Source organism: Sarcophilus harrisii, chromosome 1, assembly GCF_902635505.1.
Source record: "Sarcophilus harrisii chromosome 1, mSarHar1.11, whole genome shotgun sequence".
Classification (NCBI taxonomy): Eukaryota; Metazoa; Chordata; class Mammalia; order Dasyuromorphia; family Dasyuridae; genus Sarcophilus; species Sarcophilus harrisii.
This window is the reverse complement of record NC_045426.1, coordinates 519,486,856-519,502,450: the sequence shown is the minus strand read 5'-3', so window position 1 is coordinate 519,502,450 and position 15,595 is coordinate 519,486,856. Positions and strand designations below refer to the sequence as shown.

The window sequence follows — 15,595 nt, the reverse complement described above, 5'->3', positions numbered from 1 at the left end:
GATTTCAGAAAAGCCTGTAAAGATTTACATGAACAGATGCTAAGTGATGAGAGTAGAACCAAGAGAACATGAGACACCTCAACAACAGGATTATGTGATAATCAACTGTGATAGACTTGGCTCTTTTCAACAATGAAGTGATTCAGGCCAATAGTTATGAGATTCTTGACTACTTTCTCTCACCCTCCTGAGACACAGCAACAACAGGATCATGTGATGATCAACTGTGATAAGACTTGGCTCTTTTCAACAATGAAGTGATTCAGGCCAATAGTTATGAGATTCTTGACTTTATTTTTCTCTCACCCTCCCATATCTAATCTGTTGCTCTCAGTACTGCCTCCCTCTTTTGATACTGCCGCCATCTTGGTGCCAGTCTGCCTGCCCCGAGTCTCTTCTCATGCCATTCTATCCGCCAGTCAGGTATCAAAATGATCCTAAAACTCATAAATGCCATGTTAACACAATCATTAGTCCCACTTCCTGTTTAATAAATTCCAGTAGCTCCTTATCATCACCAGAATCAAATATAAAATCATTTACTTGTTATATTAAAATCCTTCATAACCTTACCTTTATTGTCTTCTTACGCCTTCCCCTCCTCATCCCCATTTACTCTGTAATCCCATGATATTGGCCTCCTTGCTGTTCCTCACACAAGACTCAACATCATTCAAATTTGAGCATTTTTACTGCCTGTCCCCCTATACCTATAATGTTGTCCTTCCTCATCTCCACTTTTTGAATTCTCTGGAAAATCCCAGCTAAGATCCTACTTTCTACAGAATGCCTTTCCCAATCCCTCTTAATTCTAGAGTCTTCCCTTAGTTAATTACTTTTTATTTATCCTGTATATAGCTTGTTATGTGCCCCTTTAGACTGTGAAATCCTTTGGAGCAAGGACCGTCTTTTGCCTTTCTTTTGCCCAGAGCTTAGCAAGGTTCCTGGGACAAAGTAGACACTTACTGTCTGTCAAAATGACTAGCCTTTTCATCTGGAAACCAAAAGAATAATAGCTCACATCTATAGAATATTTTTAAACTTGAGAAAAGTTTTATGTATCATTTTACCCTCACAAAAACCAAAGTAGGTACTACAACCCCATTTTAAAGATAAAGAAACTGGAGCTCAAAGAAATTAAAGTGACTTTCACAAAATCACATAACTAATAAGTCTCAGAAACAGAACTGGAATTCAGATCTTTTTTAATTTCATTCTCTATAATTAGGCATCTCTCTCCATGATTCTTTATAAATGCCATTGAAAATTAATTCACACATGGGTATTTATAAACCGAATTTGCCAACCCAAATTGTAAAAACATGAAAATGAAAATAGGCTAATAACAAAATCAACAAATGATGAAGAAATATATATGATAAAACTTTAAGTGATGCTAAAAATAGGCAATTATATGGGAAAGTTGAAGAAGTTCTAGACTTAAAATCAGGAAGACACAAATTCAAATGTGCCTAAGACACATACATGCTATGGGATCCTAAGTCAAGTCACTCAACTTCTCCCATTTTCACTTAACACCTATTTTCATATGAGTTTCCTTTCAAACTCTGTGAGAAACATAAGATAAAAATAGGTGAAGCATTTTGCAAACTTTTAAGCTCTATATAATTGCTGTCATTATTAAAATAAAAACATAAAATAATACAAAATTTGGTCTATAATTTCTTTAATCTTTACGACAAAATGTAATGTCTTATCAAAGTTATCTCCTACTTTATCAATGAATAGAAGCTCTAAGACTCTTCAAATATTTCCTAAAATAGAATCCTATGATTCCATTTTCAATTTTGTTTCAATTTATCTTCTGACAATAATTCTATCAAGATTGAAAGATGGACATAGTACTATAATCTGTATCACTGCTATTAGGGAAATTGAAGCTGGTTGACTAGTTCAGCAATTCTAAGCTGCAATAAAATTATAGCTGGTCTAATGGCTGCACTAAGTGGTCAGGTCTCAGGAGCAGGAGGTCACCAAGCTGCCTAAGGAGCCAACTGGCTTAAGTGGGAAAGAGTGTAGGTTAAAGCAATGAGATTATAAAGTGACTAGCAGAAGCACTTTCAGTCTGAGCAAGACAGGGAGACCAGTCTCACAAATAAAACAAAACAAAATCTTAATGACAATATCTCTCTAACATACTAAGTGAACTGCATCTGAAGTCAAGACTATGGAAAACTTTGGTTTCATTTCTCTCATCTATAAAATGATGAATTACCTACTTCACATGAATATTGTGGTAATAAAATGAAATGATATATGCGAAATGCTTTGCAATTGTAAAGTGTTAAGATGATTAAGTTTCTATTACTATTATCACTGGTGATATTTCACTTTTCTAGGGAAGGAAAGTGAAGCAAAGTATTACTTTGAACCACAGGCACTTTGATAAAAAGAAATAACAAATTTCTAAAAGCTCTCATGAGTGCATAAATATTATCATCATCATAACTACTACTATATGAACATATATATTGTTTACAAAACCCTGAAGAAAAAAGTCTAATGCTTTTTTCACTAGAATAGGAGTAACAATCTAAAAATTATTTGTATTTGACTTTGAAACTTATTTTTATACCTATATTTCAACATGGATGTCCTTCTAGAAAATCATTTTTTTCTCTTACTCATTTCCCTCCCCCTACTCTCCCCAAGTCATATTATTAAGTAACTGACAAAAAGAAATTCCCTGTCATTACAAATGGATCAATCCAAGTTAGAGAAGGATGACAATTTTCAGAAAAATGTTCTGATGTCCTCTTTATATAGTTTACTCCCTAGTAGCTATAACCATCCATTGGGATTTAAGATACTAATAAAATAATTAAAAAAAAAAAAAAAAAAAAGATGCTTCAAACAGGAGAAGAATCAGTCTTCCCCATTTGGAGAGATTATAAAGAGCTATAAACTTATAAACTATAAAAAAATTAACAGAGATAGAGGAAGGATAAGAGGTTATAAAAGGTCTTTAAATTTTGTCAGACCATCTACAAAATGTGCTTAAGAAAATAGTAGTAAAACCCTCCAAACATTCTGGAAGTAAAAATGTAGATAATGGGAATATGTTATAAAAGGAACACAATATAGGAAGAAAAACAATTGAGGAGTTAAAAATTTAGCTGTGTAAACTTAGGCAAATAATTTACATTTTTCTGGAGTCTTTTTTCCTTCCATTTCAAAGTTCCTGATTTCAAAGGTCCCAGACAACCCTAACATTCTACAGAACCTGAAAGGGAAACTTAAGGGAGGGAAATTTCATATATGAGATTTTACACTTTTATACCTCCTCCAAAAACCATCCAGAAAAGAAATTTTTCCTCGTGAAATCTGGAAAGTTGTTTTGCGATTCCCCACCTTTTCTTTAGAACAAAGACTATTATTTATTGGTAACCTTGCAGAAATACCATATACCTCAGAGTATATAAAACTAAAACTTTTTTTTTCTCTCTAGTGGTTTTTTTATTAAAGCTTTTTATTTTCAAAACATATGCATGAATAATTTTTCATAATTGACCCTTACAAAACCTTGTGTTCCAAATTTTCCCCTCCTTCCTCCCACCATCTCCCCTATATGGCAAGTAATTCAATATATGTTAAACATATTAAAATATATGTTAAATCCAATATATGTATACATATTTATACAATAATCTTGCTGCACAAGAAAAGTCAAATCAAAAAGGAAAAAAAATGCAAACATCCATCAACAAAAAGTGAAAATGCTGTTATAATCCACACTCAGTTCCCACTGTCTTCCCTCATGGTATAGATGGCTCTCTTCATTTCAAAATCATTGGAACTGGCCTGAATCATCTCATTGTAAGAAAGAGCCACATCCATCAGAATTGATCATCGTATAGTCTTGTTGTTGCTGTGTACAATGACCTCCTAGTTCTGCTCATTTCACTTAGTATTAATTCATGTAAGTCTCTACAGGCCTCTCTGAAATCATCCTGCTGGTCGTTTTTATAGAACAATAATATTCCATAACATTCACATACCATAATGTTTTCAGCCATTCTCCAACTAATGGGCATTCACACAGCTTCTAGTTTCTTGCCACTATAAAAATGGTTGCTAGAAACATTTTGCACATGTGGGTCCCTTTTCCTCCTTTAAGATCTCTTTGGGATATAACCTCAGTAGAAATACTGCTGGGTCAAAGGTATGCACAGTCTGATAATTCTCTGAGCATAGTTCCAAATTATTCTCCAGAATGGCTGGATCAGTTCACAATTCTACCAACAATATATGTATGTGTTCCAGTTTTCACACATCCCCTTCAACATTGATCATTTGATCTTTTCCTGTCATCTTAGCCAATCTGAGAGGTGTATAGTGGTATCTCAGAGTTGTCTTAATACCACCACTGATCAATAATGATTTGGAACACCCTTTCATATGACTAGAAATGGTTTCAATTTCTTCATCTGAAAATTGTCTGTTCATATCCTTTGACCATTTATCAATTGGAGAATGGCTTGAATTGTTATACATTTGAGTCAATTTTCTACCTCTTTTAGAAATGAGGCCTTTATCATAACCCTTAAATGTAAAAATGTTTTCCCAATTTATCGCTTCCCTTTTAATCTTATCTATATTAAACTATAACTTTCAAAGAACTTAAAACTCAAGGTAATGGAAAGGTTCATGTTTGGCATGAGCAGACAACAGCACACACAAACAAAAAAATAACCAGAAGAAATGAGATAAAGGATTCTATCCAAAAAACACATAATCGAAAAAGATGGGCTGGTCAATCAAGAAGCTCCTCAGTACACTGAGACTGGCAAATTTATGGAAGGCCAGTGACGAAACTCTCATGGGATAAAGTATGAAATTACTAGAGAAGATATCCATACTGATGAATCAAAGATCCACTAGCAGAGTTATACCCAGTCTCACTAAAAGTATTCCTGGAAAGATGACTGGAAAGTGAAAGGAATATTATGGTAAATCCATTTATAAACAGAATTATCATCCTCTAATTTGTGTTTTGTGAAACAAGATTTTCATACTAAATGTGCTGAAATAATATACACCAGAGTTACATGTGGTTTAAAGAAAAACAATTTAAGGGAAAAGGTCAGGAAAAAAAGATGACAAGGTGGAAAGAATGAAGAATGACAGAAAAAAGCTTAAGCATCACAGTGATTCTCTTTCAATGCATAAAAAAAAAGTAAGACCTTAATCCCTGTAGACAAGCATGGATAGAATATGTTCTACATTTTTGGAAAGAACTCAAGACTTGATAAGACTATAGATCTTCTGGAATATTAACGAATAGTATGGCTATAGAAAAGGAAACAAAGAAAAGGATATTATTTAAAATAGGGAAAATATCATTAAAATGTAAGATTAAATGTGTTCTTACCTACTTAAGTACAGCAGCAAGATAATCAAAAGGTTATCAAGGTGAAGAATAAAGAGATTAAATTTACTTTTATATAGTTTGAACAAAGAGAAGTCCTACAATAAAAGACAGAGTTCACCAACCACTCCCATAAACAAAGCTGGACTTCTCCACATTTTTACAGAGGTATATCATACACCTGGGAAACTAAGCTTTCTAGAGTTCTCAGCAAGTTAAATATTCAAAACACAATTCTAGTCTTCAACTACAACTCACAGTTTAAAGTAAAAAATCTAAACTAATTTGCCTCCAAAATAATAAAAGCTGACATTTTTCACTTTAAATACTCTTACACAGTGGATCCTATGAGGTAGAACAGGGAATGTATTATTGTCTCTATTTTAAAGAAAAAGAAACTGAAGCTCACAAGAAGTTTAAATCATCTGCCTAAGGCCACATAGGCATAAAGCTGTCAAATTAAAATATGAATCCAAGTTTTCCGATTCCAAAGCCACTGCTTGTTAAACCCCATCACCATTTCTATTTCTTCTTTTTTATAAAAAACACTTTTATTGATGGTCTTTTGTTTTTACTTTATCATACCCTTCCCCCTCTCTGCCAGAGAGATATCCCATATAAGATATAGTATTTTTAAAAGATGAAAAAAAAAAAAAAATCAACCCATAAAATTAATGTACTGGAAAAGTCTAAAAATATGCAATGTATAACAACATATATGGACCTCCCATTATCCTGCTCATATTTCTTTCCATATCATCCCGAACTCATCAGATTCATCATTTCTTATATACATCACAGTAATATTCTACTATTACATTCAAGTCCTATAATTTGTTTAGCTATTCCCCAATCAGTGGGCATTTAATGTTGCCAATTTTCTTGCTATCACAAAAAGTCCTGCCATTACTATTTTACTGCATACCAGAACTTTTTTCTGGTTCAACAAATTCTTTGAAGTATAAGGCCCCATAGTGAAATCCAAAAGTTAGAGAGTATGTATATTTTATTTACACAAATCCAAATTTCTTTCCAAAATGGTTATCCTAAGTCACAGGTTTACCAAAATGCACAAAATGCCCACCTTTGTACAACCCTTCCAAATCTGATTAACATTTTATTATCATTTTTCAAATTTACAGGATGTAAAGTGAAGTGGGTTAATTTTCATTTCTCTTATTATTGGAGATTTCAAGCATTGGCTCAGGTGATTTATACTTTTTAATCTTTCTTTTGAGAACTGCTTGTTCATATCTTTTGACTACTTATCTCCAAAGGTATAATTCTATGTATGCATGCATATTCACACGTTAATTGTTGATATATCTCAGATACCAAATTTTTATCAGAGAAATCTGTTATAAGGATTTTTCTCATTCTTCCTTAATATACTAGGTATATTTTTGTCTGTGCATAAGCTCCTAAGTTTCATGTAATCACAATTATCTATTTTTGTTTTTTATAAATACCTCTATTCCTTATTTGGTATAAAAGAATAATTTCTGACTGATGGGTGTGAAATGTGTATTATCTTTTCCTCTTTTGATTTTTTAACAACATAATCTTTAATATTAAGGTTATGTATCCATCTCAAATTTATTGTAGAAAATATGGTGTTTAGTGCTGATCTAATTTCTATCCAATTGCTTTACAGTTTTTTCAACAGTTTTTGTCAAATAACAGTTACCTTCTCAATTAATTTCTGTTACCTGATTTATTAATGTTGTTATTAAGTGATACTGTTTTTGACTTTACCTTGTTTTATTTATTTCACTGATCTGTTTTTTTAACTAATACCAAATGGTTGTGGTGACCGCTGCTTTTTATAAGATACTTTGAAGTTCAAGAAATGCTAACTCCCCTCCATACCTGTTATCTCTTCATTTTTTAATAACAGATCATTTTAATGACTTTTGCCTTATAATACAGTTTTTAGTTAGAAAGAACTATCCCCCTTTTCCCAAAAGATATTTTTCTGAATATCTTTTCAAATTGATTTTTAGGTCTTTTTTTTTTTTTTTTCAAATAAATTATTTGATTTCTAGGTCTTTTTTTTTCTCCAAATAAATTATGTCATTTCATCTAATTCCAGATAGTGTTAACATTGACAATTTGATTGGGTAGCATTAAATGTATAAAATAATTTTGGCAACATCATTTTTATTATATTGTCCAGCCATGAGCACTAACTATTCCTCTACCTATGCAAGGTTTTCAGATGCTTTTCAAATACTACTTCATTTTTATCCTTATAACACCATGGGGGGTATTAATATTATATCTATTTTACAGATGAAAAACGAAGAAATTGCATATAGTGTTTATGTGAATTTTCCAGTCACAGTGCTAGTATCTGAGGCTAGATTTGAACTCAGGATTTTCTGGCTCAAATTTCAACAACCCTTTATTCATTCTATCATCACTGTCTACTGATTATTCACATATAGATTATTACATGTACAAAAGCAGATCAACCTTTAAATTATCTGATATATCCAATCTTAATTTCTACAAATAACTTTAATGAAAATGACCAGAATATAAGTAGGTCCGAAGAACCAAACTTGATTTGTCCTACACCCCCACTCATAATAAAAATTGATTTTATTTATTATTGTAACTTCTACTGTTATTCAGGTTCAAAAGATTTAACAGTTCTTTGATCAGTATAAATTCACTTTAAATTAATGCCAAAAAATAAGGAATTGATCATTTTTACCTCTAAGTGTATAGCATTTCATTTTTTCAGTATTTATCACTTATGAATACTGTATAAATGCTTTTTAATATACTCATTCATTTTAAGGAGAAAAAAAAAAAAAACAGAAGAAAAGCAATCAACTAAAAGTCTGGATCAATCCCCAGCTAGTTCTACGACCTTAAGCAAATTATTTAATCTCTCTGTGGCACAATCTCATCTTATTCCCTAACATATAAATGTTTAAGGGATAAAGACAGTTTTCAAAGAAAGAAATTCAAATTATCAATCATCTGAAAGAAAATGTTCTAAATCATTACTAGGGAAGTGGAAATTTTTATGTTCTACCTCACACCTATCAGACTGCAAGACAAAACATGAAAGGGACAAATGTTAAAGGGGCAGTAGGAAAAAAGGTACAGCACTACACTCAGGGTGGAGTTATAAAATGGTACAGCCATTCTAGAAAGCAATCTGAAATTATATCCAAAAATTAACTATGATGTATATATTCTTTGATCCAGTTATACTATTATTAAGTCTATAACCCAAAGAAAACAAAAAAAGAAGAAAAGAATCTATATGTAAAATTTTTATAGCAGTTCTTTTCATGAGAGCCAAAATTGGAAACTACATTGGAGTATTCTATTGGGGAATATCTCAACAAACTGTGGTGTATTTATTTAATAGAATATTATTGTGCTATAATAAATACTGAAATAGGCAGTTTCAGAAGAAATTGGAAAGATCTTTTTTGAAGTGATGCAAAATTTATACAATAATTAAACAGAAAGAAAAACAATCCCGAAAGCCTTAAGAACTCCAATCAACACTATGATAAATAGATCAAAAGAATGAGAATGAAACACACCAATTACTGTCTGGCAGAAAGGTGATGGACTTAAAATGCAAAAAGGGACATACAAATACTTAGCCATGTACAATGTGAGAATTTTGTTTTCCCAGATTATGCAGCTATATATTAAGGGCTTTGTTTTCTTTTTCTTTTTAGGAGGAAATGTTTGTGTGTTTATTCTTATTTTTAATAAATGTTTTTTTTTTTCCAACTTCATGTAAAGATAGTTTTCAACATTTATTTTTGTAAGACTGAGTTTTCTAAATTTCTCTTTCTCCCTTACTACTTCCCTCCTCCCCAAGACAGCAATCTGATACAAGTTATAAATGTACAATCATTTTAAACACATTCCCTATTTGTCATGTTGTTAAAAAAAAAAAAAATCAAAAGTTCCAAAAACCATGAACAAGAAAAAAATGAAAACAGCATGTTTCAATCTGCATTCAGCCTCCATAGTTCTTTCTCTGGATGAGGATATTTTTCATCCTTAACATTAATGGCTTTATTTTCAAGATTTTTTGTTTGTATGTTTAACTTGGGTTAGAGAGACAAAGTAGGAGGGATAGAATAGTAAATAAGATAGTCTTCTAAAATTCTTCTCAGGTCTAAAACAAAATTCTCTGATCATTATGAACTAGTGCTACATACATGTGAACATGCACACATACACATACATATGCATATAAAAACATAGAGAGGGTATCATCAGTATTTGTGAATCAGGCAAAACAAAACTGCTTAGAATTCTGAAAAGCTACACTGGTTTTTATGTTAACTTTCTTTAATTTGCTTTAGGAAAAAAGAAAATAAGAGTAGGATGGCCTGAACCTATGATTTCAACAGTATAGGAAATTCCTATAGTATACTGAACATAAACAATATAAACTAAACATAATTACTGAGTTTGTCACTAAATTACAGTGCACAAAGAACACTTCTCCACACAACTAAATTGTATAGGCTAGCTTACCTTCAGCCTGACAGTTATGTCCTCAGGACTTAGTACATGAAGTTGTTGGCCAACTCCAACCTCCATCCTCAAACCTCAGATTTCTCCTATCTTCTTTCTCACCTGCCATCTTCTTTACTATTGGAGATGACCCCAAAAACCATGTATACCATTGCCTTCTTGCTGTCTGTAGTTGTACCTGCCTTCCCCAATTTCCTTATCTCTCTAAGATTTTGCACAGAAAGGATAAATTGTTGTTTTACCATGAGCTTAAAAGTACTCATGTCCATCTATCTTTTTGAAGTTCTGTGCTTGTTTTTCCTTAGTTATGAAACATGTGTGGTGAGGATGGGGGTTGGTTTGATTGTTTCTTGTTAATGGATTGATAGCTGCTCCACATAGCATAGGCTACAGGATGGCTGGGTCCTAGGTAACTGAGGTTATCCTATCCTTATGGGGATAACTTAGGCTTCATTAGGTATCACCAGAAACACTTCATGTTCCGTTGAATTCACACTCGGATAAACAAATAAAATTCAAAAATACCCCAAACAGCTCAGTTCATGAAAATCTATGACATTTTACATGGAAAGTGAAATCTTATAAGATGGTTTTGGGTTTTTTTGAGAGACAACTGGGGTTAGATGACTTGCCCAGGGTTATATAGCTAGTAAATGGTAAGTGTCTAAAGTTGTATTTGAACTCGGGTCTTCCTGACTTCAGGGCAGGTTCTCTATGCACTGTATCATCTAGCTGTCCCTAGAAAGTGAAATCTTAAAAGCGCTAGATAAAAATGTCTATTCTTAATACAATAAAAAGACACAGTCTTCTGAAAAACCTTATAGCTAAGCTCTAGAAAATATAAATACTCTCATTATAAAAGTTACTTAAGTAAAAATAATTGTCCCAACTTAACCTGTGTTTGTTTGTCCACCAATACAGAATATGAAATCAGTTCAAAGTATAATGGGTTGAGGACATCAGAAACATCAGTGGTAATGGCTGTGGCTAAAATCACCAGAAAAGGGGCAGGTAAGTAGCAGTGGATAGAGCATCATCCTTGAAGTCAGGAGGACCTGAGTTCAAATCAGACCTCAGACACTTGACACTTCCTAGCTGTGTGACTCTGGGCAAGTCACTTAACCCCAATTGCCTCAGCAAAAAATAAATAAATAAATAAATAAATAAATCACCAGAAAATATGGGAAAAGGTACATATCTATGTGGGGTAGCTAAATGGCACAGTAGATAGAATACCAGGCCTGGAATCAGGAAAACCTGAGTTCAAATCGGACCTTAGACACTTACTGTGTGACCCTGAGGAGCAAGTCACTTAATCCTGACTTTCTTAGTTTTCTCCTCTGTGAAATGAACTAAAGAAGGAAATAGCAAAACCACACCAACCCAATGGGTTCATGAAGAGTCAGACATATCTAAAAATGACTGAATAACAAAATGAGAGAGAAGTCAGGAGAAGAGAATAAGAAAGATGGGCAATCCTAGACAGGCTAACCCACATACCTCTCTTCCCCAGTTGGAGGCAGCAAAATGGAGGATAAAGTGTGAACTACAGGTCAATTGGATCCCTTGATTTGCATTTCACTATGAGGAAAGCATTCTATAAACTGTAAAAAACAAAACAAAAACTCCACCATATATACTTTCATTGTTCTAAGACAATGAAGTTTATGCTTCTTCCTTTGGCTACTGGTGATTTAGTCAAATCACATACCTTATTATTTCTTATTTATAAAGCATTTGTTACAAATTGGATTAATATAGCAAGAATATTACCAATTTTTAAATGAGGAGAAAAGGGATAAGCATTTATTAAGTGTACTCTAAGTGCTTATCATGATACTAAGGTCATACAAATATTATCTCATTTTAAAATGTTACTAAGGAAAAATTTTCCCAAATGCCAAACCAAAATAGTTTAGATTTTTCCTAAAGAATTTATACATATGTAATATTCTTTATTATGTTATTACATTGATGCATTAAAGCTATTGAGCTGAGTAAAATAAATATGCCAATTTGAACATTTATGAAAAATTAGTTTTTCATTAGTAGCATTGCTTTACTTTTCTCTCAGGACAAGGAAATACTAAAAGATTTTTAAAAGAAAAATAACTGGAATTCTCATTTAATCGTCCATAAAACATAGGCAGCTCAATACATTTATCATAAAACTTCAGAACAAAGCTTGACTCTGACATGACTATCATCAATGATACAGATAACATTTACATAGTGCTAAGAATCATATAATTACTATTTCATATGATCCTGCTAGAATATTGAAGAGGATAGAGCTGGAATAAGAATCATCTTCCAGAGTTCAAATCCAGTCTCAGATATTTACTGAGTATAACCCAAGGCAAGTCACTTGATTGCCTCAGTTTCCTCATCTGTAAAATGAGAAGAGAATGGCAAACCACTCTTGTATCTTTGCAAAGAAAACCACAAATGAAGTCATAAAGAATCAGATCAACTGAACAACAAAAGTGAGCCTCACAAAGCTGGGAAATAGGTACTATTATTATCTTTATTTTACAGTTGAAGAAATTGAGGCAAAAAGAAGTTAAGTGTTTTGCAAAAAGATACACAGCTAATAAGTGTCTGGAGACCAGATGGGAACTCTAGTTTTCTGGAGTCCAAGACCAGAAGCCTTATACACTATATCATCAGCTGCCTATATACATCATTTTGGACAGGCCACTTAGCTTCAGTTTCCTTGTCTTGAAAATATAATTTTCCCCACTTACTTTACAGGGCTGTCAAAAAGGATCCCATGAGATAATTTATGCAAAACTGACATTACATAAGTCATGGACCTTAGAACTGTATATTAAAAAGGGCAACTCATGAAAGTATCTCCTCAAAATCTAAAGCCATATTTTACAACACAGAGAAGAAAGGGGGGAGGGGGAGAGACTCTTGTATACAGGTAGAAAGCAAGTTATCTACACTGGTCAATCTTTACTAAGTATTGAGACTCCTCTCACCCCTGGCTATGGAAAGGGTGATTCTTTTGGCTTACAGTGTCATCAGAAATGTCATCAGTTCACACAGGAGGCATAGTGTAATTTCCACCTATTCTACCTTCCTCATTCCTTGCTTACTGAAATGCAAGAACAACTTTCTTCTATGATGTTTATCAATACTCCTCCTTCAGGTAAAGTTAGAGATTCCTGCAGTATTCATCCTATACTTCTTTTAGAGTTTCAATCAATACCAATATCTAGCCATGCATTTGTTTCCTGCCTATAGGGGCAGTTCCAGGTGAGTGAAAAAGCTGGCTTCTACACCTACTAGTAATGGGGAAAGCAGTTTCCAGATATCCTTAGCTCTTCTGCCTCAGGCTCATCATAACTAATAGGATCTGCTAGGAATCACTTCATCTATTCCAAAGCCTATTGATAGATAACTTTCCCACAGATGCTGGAATATGGGCAATTATTTATTACCTTTTGGCTTATGAATGACTAAAAGAAACATTTAAATGGAAAGGAATCACACTAATCTATCAACTTTATCAACTTTACCCTTATGATCAAAACATGTTTTGACTACCCAGCATGACCAATTTTGACTACTAGTACAACAATGAGATTCTAGTTTCAGTGGTAAAGAAAGGATTAGGAAAAAGGTAGAAAAGGATGAGGGCAAAATGCCAGGCTTGGCAAAGTCACTGAATCTAGCAAATACCAGTCAGTAATTGAAAGCTAAATCTGCAGGTGAAACTAGGAGACTGGTTTTCTGAATTATAAGTATTATAAAAACTGGCATTGTTCCAATGTCACTTGGGGCTTTAAAGGAACCTAGAACAACCATGAAGAAGCACCCTAAATGATGAATATGACAGCACAGTTCTCTTAGCTAAACTCCAATGGTAAATGGATTGTCCTTTGGTGAGAAAATCATCCCTAATCCTCCATATATGGATGTAGGTATGCAGGACACTGTGCTTTGGTAGACTGTCACATAACTTTTTCTTACTTTTCTGCTTCAACTTGGGCTTCCCTCTCCTGTTAAACCCTATCAGAGACTGACCCAACATAAGTCCTTAAAATGTTAAGTTGGCATACAAACTGGCGCAGGTCCTTCATCAAAATTTGAAGAGTTCTGGTACAAATGGCGGTATTGATGCAAACTTTACAAACATCCAGGAGACCTAGTGCTAGGTAAGGTCTGCCTCAGTTCCCAGAACAGCTGAAAGTAGTGTTGCTCCCATTAATTAGCCCACCTCCAGACCCTAGTCCTAGTTCCTTCCAATCTCTACTGCGAGTAGTTTTATGTTGTAAAGAAAGCGCTCAATTTTATCAAGGACGTCTCCCTAGTCAGTTTTACCTGAGCACTTTAAACACTCTCTCCAAAGTGGCTACAAAGTATCCCGATAGAGAGGAATGGTTTGGAGACCACGAAGGCAGAAGAGTTGGGGGGAGGAGGCACGGTGCAGTCATGGGGTGGGGGAGCAGACGTATAGGAGGCAGGTATTTGGGAGGGGGAGGGAACTGGAGTCCTCCCTAGTTTCTCATTTCACTAAGTCCACTTCTTTCAGGGGCTTTCTTACTCCCTCCAATAGCCCCAGGAACAAGGTATGGAGGTAGACGGAGGAGGAGAGGAGCGCGAAGAGTCTTCGGCCCCATAGTTTGTTCCTCGTTCTCCAGCTCCTCCTTCCGGGGGGCCTTCCTCCCCGGGCCCCGCACCGCAGCCTGGGGCTCCCTGCTTGCTCCGGCCCAGAGGCCGCACCGAGGCCCCGGCCTCTCTTAGGGGCCTGCGGGCCACACGCAGACCCACACACATCGGCCACAAAGGCGGCAGGCGGCGGCGGGCCGGGCCTCGCGGGCGGCCTCGAAGGGAACCCGGCAGGGAGGGGGCGAAACCCAAACAAACAGCGGAAGCGCCGCCAGCACCAGGCCTCACTAGCTGGGCCGCTGCCGCCGCCGCCCTGGCTCTGCGGGACAGGGCCGAAGCTCAGGGCTCCTGAGCCCGGCCTGGAGGAGCTCCGCCGCCCCCGAGCTCCCCCGATCCCGCAGGCAGGCGTCCCGACTTCCAGCCAGTCCATCCTCCCCCCTACGTCCCCCTCGAGCGTCCAGAGGTACGGGAAAAACCGAAGCCCCCCCTCCCCTTCCACCCGAGATTGCTGTAGGAGGGAAAGAACACTCACCCGGCACCGGCGCCCGGCTCGCTCCGCCGCCGCCGCCGCCGCCACCTCCTCCCGCTTCGGCTCCGACCCCGGCTCCGCGCCCCGGCGCTGGCGCTGCTGCCGCTGCTCTCCTCCCTCCTTCCTCCTCCTCCTCCTTCTCTTCCCCCTCCTCCGGCTCAGCTCCTCCTCCTCCTCCTCTTCTTCTCCTCCTCTCCCCTGTCCTCGTCCTCTGCTCCCGAGGGGTGCGGGGGGCACGCAGGCAGGCAGCCCGCAGCCGCCTTCCAGCGGCTCAGCCCGGGCGCGGAGGCACCCACGGCGGAGCGCGAGCACTCACGGGAACGCGGCCCGGGGACGAGGAAGAGGACAGTCCCAACCGCGAGGAGGAGGAGGAGGAGGCGCGCCCGCAGCTTTACCCGGCTGCTGGGAAAGAAGTGGGGGGTGAGAGGGGGAGCCAAGAAGGAGGGAGCTTAGACCCGAGCGTCCCATTTCGCACGCGCTTCTTCCCACCCCCTTTTGTATCCCTTCCTCATCCTCATTCTACTTTTTCTTAC

The 15,595-nt window shown here is 36.2% G+C and overlaps 1 protein-coding gene across 1 annotated transcript in view; it reads right to left on the bottom strand.

Annotated features, from left to right (window-relative positions):
* The window catches only part of SOCS6 (suppressor of cytokine signaling 6), a 62,094-nt gene extending 46,876 nt beyond the window's left edge, over positions 1 to 15,218 (bottom strand). Inside the window, exon 1 of the mRNA XM_031946697.1 lies at positions 15,066 to 15,218. The gene's annotated coding sequence lies outside the window, so the exon portion shown is untranslated. The remainder of the gene's footprint in view (positions 1 to 15,065) is intronic.
* Between the last annotated feature and the right edge of the window lie 377 nt (positions 15,219 to 15,595).